The sequence below is a fragment of the Podarcis filfolensis genome, assembly GCF_964270895.1.
Source record: "Podarcis filfolensis genome assembly, chromosome: 11".
NCBI lineage: Eukaryota > Metazoa > Chordata > Lepidosauria > Squamata > Lacertidae > Podarcis > Podarcis filfolensis.
Window position 1 is genome coordinate 42,965,998 of NC_139613.1, and position 7,972 is coordinate 42,973,969.

General features: G+C 42.1%; 1 long non-coding RNA gene across 1 annotated transcript; it reads right to left on the bottom strand.

Moving 5' to 3' along the window:
- Positions 1-627: 627 nt before the first annotated feature.
- LOC310745138 lies at positions 628-5,464 on the bottom strand. The gene is made up of 3 exons (XR_014539975.1): positions 5,402-5,464; positions 2,687-2,791; positions 628-1,214 (listed from the first exon to the last, which is right to left on the bottom strand). It is a non-coding gene; the product is annotated as an uncharacterized lncRNA (long non-coding RNA).
- Between the last annotated feature and the right edge of the window lie 2,508 nt (positions 5,465-7,972).

Sequence of the window (7,972 nt, forward strand, 5' to 3'; positions counted from 1 at the left end):
TGCAAATTATTGGTACATTGATTTGATTGTCGACAAATATAACATGATGTGAGGTGTTATCGTGGGGAAACTGTGTGCCTGTTGAATTAATTAGACAGTGCACAGAAGTAGAATTTAAAGAGTCAGGAGAGCATTTCTCATCCTCTTTTCAATTGCTCACACTACAATGGAAAAAGAATAATTGCTCAGACAAAAACAATAAGAATTGCTGATGCACAGGAGAGAGGCATGGTGAACACCATCCCCTCCATCCCCCTCTTAAGTCCTGCATTCACCCAGGAGATAATTCCACTGAATTCAACATGGCTTACTTCTGAATGAAAACACATAGGATTGACTGTTAATAGTAAAACACTCCCCCCACCACAAGTCTAAATTACATTATTTTTTCAGGAGCTGACAATGGCTCTCTCCAAGGTCTCAAGCAGAAAGGCATTTTTTGTTTCATCTGGTATGTGATCTTCGTAACCAGAGATGGCAGGGACAGAACAATGACTGTACAAATTGACAGAATTTGCAAATATGACAGCCAAAATAAGGAATCAAGATTTAAAAAAGACAAAGCGCGAATGGGACAGTTTTGGGGAATATTTTTTTTTAATGATACTAAAAATCAATTTACAAGTAGAGGTACAGTGGTACCTCAGGTTAAGTACTTAATTCGTTCCGGAGATCCGTTCTTAACCTAAAACTGTTCTTAACCTGAAGCACCACTTTAGCTAATGGGGCCTCCCGCTGCTGCCGCACTGCCGGAGCACGATTTCTGTTCTCATCCGGAAGCAAAGTTCTTAACCTGAAGCACTATTTCTGGGTTAGCGGAGTCTGTAACCTGAAGCGTATGTAACCTGAAGTGTATGTAACCCAAGGTACCACTGTATTCCAATGAACAACAGTTAAATACAATGAAGGATTAGAAGAGGAAAAGTAAAGTGGACTAATAAACTGATAAGCAGCAATGTTAGGTTTATCAATAATGCCATGGAAGGTCAGGTTGGGAAGTCTGCACAAAAATTATGTATGATGGTAAAGTATGATGTGTACATAGAAAAATGGAAAATGCATAAACAATTAAAAAAAACAAACCTGGCACCTTCATGCAAACCATGTTCTCTACCACTATGTTATTACAATCTGAATAACATAACTCGCCGCCTATCCATTTACTTCAGCTCCAATCCGTTCTCTTCAATCTTATGGACCAATCCATAACTGAGCTGTGTGGGAGAACACAGAAGAAAATAAAAAGTATTACAACGTGTGAACATCCTTCTGTTCAAAACATCAGTTTCCTGATTTCCGCTAGTGAATCTTCACTACAGGAAGCCAGCGTTTGTTTATTACTGCAACCCTGGTACAAACAGGAGAGGTCGCTCAATATTTTTAGAGCAGCACTTATTGATTACACTCATGAAAAAATATAGCTGAAGGTGCATTTTGCCGTATTACGTATCATTCCAGTGCTTGCTAAAACTGGATAAAATTGAGAGCTGAGGCATATACTGTTGTTGTGTGTTTCTGTAACTGAAGCTATTAGGGTTGGTTGCACTAAAGCAAAAAAGTATCAATAGACTGCCAGTGTGTTTTCGTGGGAACTAATTGTTAGATTACTTCCCTTAAGTGTTCTTAATGGCTACAAAATACCCCCCTCCCTACTAGCAAAGGAATCTGCAATCTAGGTGTCTGTGTGTGGAGACAGATGGCAGTTTCAGGCCCACAGACCGCAATTTCAGAGTGACCCAGAGATCTGAGTGTGAGCTGTTAAGCTATCGGCTATCTCCCTGGAGATCTAATGTGAGAGCAGTAGACTTTGGCTATCCCTTGATGTGTTTAAGCTGTGCCTCCACCTATGTTCAACTTCATATTTGCAAATAAACACAATAAATCTCCAGAGATCTCCTTGCAAAGGAAACCAAACAATGGTAAGTGTTGCAGTTTTGGAGCTTTTCACTGTTAGGAGAAGTCGGGTGAGCGTAAGAAAATAATTACCCTTCAAGGTCTAGGCAGGTCAATGGTTCTTTTAAAAAATAAAATTAATTCCCCAATCCCCCACTCACAAATTTTTGCTGTAGATTGATTTTTTTCTAAGTCACAAATGGCAAAAAGTTTTAGTTCAGGATACAAATTAATATTGCCGTTTTCTCTCAGTGGCAAAGTACGCATTGCGATCCTTTTTGCAAGTGAGTGAATCATGGAATCGGAGCTCACAGTATATTAGGATTAGTCACACAAGACCACTTTCAGAACATACTTCACTGAAAAATGACAGACAAAATCACAGATGAGGTGTTAGAGAGGCTATTGGGAAAACAGTTGAGTGACCTAGCCAACCCCCTAACCCTATTCCTGGGGTCTCTTTCTGGTAGATTAACAGAAGCCAGAGGTAGTAGGAAAGACATTACCAGAAAAATTAGCTTTGAAACCAAGAATAAATGGTTTCACAAGGCACCACTTGGATAGTCCTCTGTGCTGTTAGAGAAGCCAGATCAAAAAGAGCAACAGCTGCTGGTTCAATTACTTTTGGCCACATCTGACATTTATTGACTTTCAGCCAAGACTAGGCCACTGAGGAACATAACTTATATTGTTCTATTCAGGAAATGTTACAGGTAAATGAAAAGTGGCAGACTGACTTTTATTTTGAGAGTCTCAGAGCCTTCTGTACAATTATTAATGGGCTCAGGCTTACCGCTTCAAACCATTAAGGAGAGCCAAAGGAAAGGACAATTGCAGGGTGCATTCATTCTGCAGCTTCCTCTGCGACATCGGGAGTGAAGGTGTGTGTCCTTTTTTCCTATAGCAAAAATAAAACATTGACCTGAAAATCAATATGGCCCAATCAGAGAGGTAAGGAAACTCTGATTGCAGAAATTCAGAGTTGAGCTTGCGAGGAAGGTGGGATATGTGAGGAAATACTAATCTCCACAGTTGACATGACAGAGCTTTATAAAGCGGTCCTTGACTAAATGGCAGAGGGATACTTCATATGTCATAGCAGGAACAACTAATGCGGACCCCCAACTTCCATCAGTCCCAAACAAGCATGGCTAATGGTCAGGGATTATGGGAATTGTAGTCCAACAACTCCTGGAAGGCATTGCATTGGGTACCACTGTGTTAGAGATGATGGGTAATATTCAACTAAGTCATACTCAGAGTTAGGCCCATTAAAATACATTGACTTAAGTTAGTCATGACTTACCTGAGTCCATTAATTTCAATGGGGTGTATCCAGCTAAGTTCCACTGAGTAAACCCATTGATATTAGTTGACCTATGTTGTTGTTGTTGTTTAGTCGTTTAGTCGTGTCCGACTCTTCGTGACCCCATGGACCAGAGCACGCCAGGCACTCCTGTCTTCCACTGCCTCCCGCAGTTTGGTCAAACTCATGCTGGTAACTTCAAGAACACTGTCCAACCATCTCGTCCTCTGTCGCCCCCTTCTCCTTGTGCCCTCAATCTTTCCCAACATCAGGGTCTTTTATAGAGAGTCTTCTCTTCTCATGAGGTGGCCAAAGTATTGGAGCCTCAGCTTCAGGATCTGTCCTTCCAGTGAACACTCAGGGCTGATTTCCTTAAGTATGGATAGGTTTGATCTTCTTGCAGTCCATGGGACTTTCAAGAGTCTCCTCCAGGACCATAATTCAAAAGCGCTGATTCTTTGGCGATCAGCCTTCTTTATGGTCCAGCTCTCACTTCCATACATCACTACTGGGAAAACCATAGCTTTAACTATAAGGACCTTTGTTGGCAAGGTGATGTCTCTGCATGGGCATTTATTTCAAGGGGTCTACTGTAAATATGATGAGCACTGGATACAACCCAATTGGTCTGCTCTGAGTAGGACTCTTGTCAGTTAGTTACCACCCTACAAATGCATATGTCCATGTGACAGACACCATCATGTTTCATGTGCTATGGAGTAGAGCTGGTAAAAGGCACCACATAGATGAACAATGAGGAGATGGAGGGAATGCTCAAGGTGTGTACAACTGGGAAGGTTCAAAAAGCTGGGCAGGGTTTGTGTGAATTAATACCATGGACAGGGAATGCAGAGATGCTGTTTACAATTACAAGATAAAAAATAAAACATGAAGAAAATATCCAGCAGGCTCCAAGACTTTTCACACAGGGAGAGTTCAGGCCAGCATAAGCAAACAAAAGTTATATTCCCCACTAAACATAGATGGATCAGCCTATTTCTGTCCCATTACATTTTTGCACGTACTCAATCACAGGTCCATTCTACCCCATTTTTAACATTTTTTAAAAAGCATGAAAAGTTAGCATTTAAATTGTGCACATTTTTAATGCATTTGACACATTAAAAATACATTTTTGCAGTTATTTTTTTCCTGTGGGGGATGCGGGGGTATGCATACCTCTAAACATTTTGTGAATCTAAGTTTGGCCTCATTGAGGGGCAGTATTTAAAAATGAGTAGGAAAATGAGAGTACCCCTAAACATTTTTTTTAGAAAAAAAGCACTGCATTTTTGTACTTTCCAATGCATTTCCCACCTACAAAACTAAAACAAAAAAAACCCATGCAGCTTTCCGATAAGTGTGCGTTTTTGTACACATTTTTCAAACTGAAACTGCACCACAAAATTCCAGGAAGTGCACACTCCAGTAACTGTGTTCTGATCTACATATAGGTCTAGCCCTGGCAAATTAAGCTGCTTCACTTAAAATGTGTGTGGACTGAACAAATTTCTCTACCCCTCACCCTCTGTTTTAAAAACCATTTCTGCCAAAAAGAGGCCTAATTGATGTTGCACTATACTGCAGAAGATACATTGCTTCTGTGTGCAAACTAGCTGACTCATTCCATTCATCAGAAGAGCCTTCTCATACGTGCAGTAGACAGGGACTGAAATCAATACCCCTAACTTAGCCATAGTGCTGAGTGGGCCCAAGTCATTAATAGCACGCGAGGGAGAAAGCAGCCTTTCTGTAGCATACATCCAGTCAGTCATCTTTGCAGCCTTTCCTCTTTCATTAGGACAATGCAAAGACTGACTAACATATGAGCCTGGATAAAAATCTGAAGAGATTTAAAAATACTTCAACACTGCCTGGAGGTTGAACAAGCAGCCCAAAGCTATCCTTGCTCCAAGAAAGCCTGTTCACTCTATAGCTATGATTGCCTGTGCATAGTACTTCAGAACTGCACACATTAGTGATGGAATTATGTGGGGAATTTCTCTAACTGGGAATCACTGATTTATCCAACCTTCTGCAATGCAGCTGTCCCATACGGGAATCAAACCTGCAACCTTGGTGTTATTAGCACCATGTTCTAACCAACTGAGCTATCCTTCTACATACTAATTTTTATTAAGTGTGTGATGTTATGAGCTCAAATAGGTCACTAGCCAGGAACATCATATTATAAGCACATACCTTTTTCAGAATGCCATTTGTGTTGCCAACTACCAGCAAATGAAAGCCTGTCAATACAAGGGAAAGGAAGAAAATGTGAATATTTTTCCTCAGATCTATCACTGCTCTCTCATATCATTGATTGTAGGCAGGGCAGGGCAGGGCAGGGCATTGGGGTGGGGTTGGTTTGTGCAGGAAGAGGCATGGGCCAATGGTTGCTCCAGAAATCTCAAAACATCCAGTTGCAGTTCAATTTACAACATGATCTGTGCAGGATTTTACACCAGTACTGTCTATGCATGTCGGTCCATCCTTTAGGTTTCCTATACAGCCAAATCATGTCCCAACCAATCACATATTTTGCAGGAGTACTCATCCAACAGTTCCAATCCACAAATAATAGCATTAGATGGGTACTCAAAGGGTGCAATCTACTACTGCTTCATTCTGCTTAAACTTTTGTGAACCTGCAGTGTCTTTCTGCCTGAATAACTTTGGAGTACTCCCTGCCATCCTTCAGGAGAATTTTCCTGGAATCCAGGCAGAACTTGTGACAAAGCTGAGTTGGGTCTCAGCAAGCTAGTTAGGAAGGCGGGAAACAATGATTGCCAAGGAAAAACACAGAACATGAACAGTAACAGTGGAGCCTGATCTTAAAAAAATGTGGCTCTAAAAACTTCCAGCTAAGTTATGTGGAAATTATCAATTCTTCACAGAGAACATGATCCTCTTGTCTGAAGGTTTAGTAATAAAATTATCTTCAATAAAGTGTGGGTATTTAAAATTCCTTCATATGTTCCAGAGAAGAGGGAAGATGTTATAGCACATTTAATTAGCCTTGCCCGGCAGTAAAATAAGTATGCCTAGGATTATGCAAAGTTATTAATATGTGAAATATAGAAACTAATTATGATGCTATCTTTTGGTGCCAGAATTCCATCAAGCATTAATTTCTATTTAAGCCCCTGTTTTCTATGGTAATCTTCCCCAGTTATATAAAACAGTAATAGATGCACAAAGTCTAAAGCACACAATTTAAAGTAAAACCAGCAACTTAGGAAGAAAGTATAATTTGGGGCATAAATGCAAATGCCATGGAAGACAAGAGGTGAATAGGACAGTACAGTAGCGTAACATCGGTGTGGGGGCGGGCACAGGGGTTATCAACACCTGGTCCAGCCTCAATACAGCTGCATGCTTCTGTTGCTGGGCTGCATTGAAAAACATCCCACAAATGGGGAGCCACAACAAAAAAAGGCCTGTTCTCCTTTTGCCACCCTCTGAACCTCTTATGGGGGAGGCACACGAAGATGGGCCTCAGATGATAATTGCAGGGTCTGGGTCGGTTCAAATACAGTGGTACCTCGAGTTACATACTCTTCAGGTTACATACGCTTCAGGTTACAGACTCTGCTAACCCAGAAATAGTGCTTCAGGTTAAGAACTTTGCTTCAGGATGAGAACAGAAATCGTGCTCTGGCAGCATGGCGGCAGCAGGAGGCCCCATTAGCTAAAGTGGTGCTTCAGGTTAAGAACAGTTTCAGGTTAAGTACGGACCTCTGGAACGAATTAAGTACTTAACCAGAGGTACCACTGTACAGGGAAAAGTGGTCCTTGAGAAATCACAGTTCTGCACTGTTTAAGGCTTTATAAGTCAAAACCAGCAGGTTGAAATGAGCCCAGAAAATAATTAGCAGCCCATGCAGGCAGGCCAGGATCTATGTAATCTGCTCCAATCGTCTTGCCCTGGCGACAGAGCTGCAGCTAGGTGATCTTGCGCCCCTGGCAGAACCATCCAGATTGCACCCCCTAGTCAGGGAAAATTACCTCTTCTTTCCGCCTCTCCTCCAACCCCCCCCCCCATTCAATTCACCCTCTATTTAAAATATTTTCTTATGAGGCAATAATCAATATTTTTATTTATAGACATATTTATGGACATATTTTTAGCTGATTTTATGCCAGCCCTTGCCTGCACCCCTGGCAGGGGCCCACCTCACCATCCTCTAGCTACGGCCCTGCCTGGCGAGCAACCTGGCCACGAAATTCTGCACCAGCTGAAGTTTCCAAACCATCTTTAGAGGCAGCCCTATGTATAATGCATTGCAGTAATCTAACCTAGAGGTTACCAGAGTATACCTGTCCAGTTAGGGTGGAAGGCACTCTGAGCCACTGATGCTACCTGAGACTCAAGCGACAGCAAATGATTCAGAAGTATCCCCAAGCTACATACCTGCTCCTTCAGAGGGAGTGTAACCCCATCAAGAATAGGCAGCTTCCCATCCACTGGGTCTAGGGAACTGCCCACGAATAAAGTCTTAGTCTTATTTGGATTGAGCTTCAGTTTCTTGGCTCTCATCCAGTCCATTAGGCAAGAAAGAGTCCAGCACATCCTCTGCCACACTTGCAGATGTAAGGAAGTAGAGCTGTGTGTTATCAACATATTGCTGACAGTCAGTGGCGTAGCGTGGGTTGTCAGCACCCGGGGCAAGGCAAGTAATTTGCGCCCCCTAAGCCGTGGATTTGTGCCCCCTAACCCGTGGATTTGCCCTAACCCCCAGATGTTGCGCCCGGTGCGGCCGGCCCCCCCTG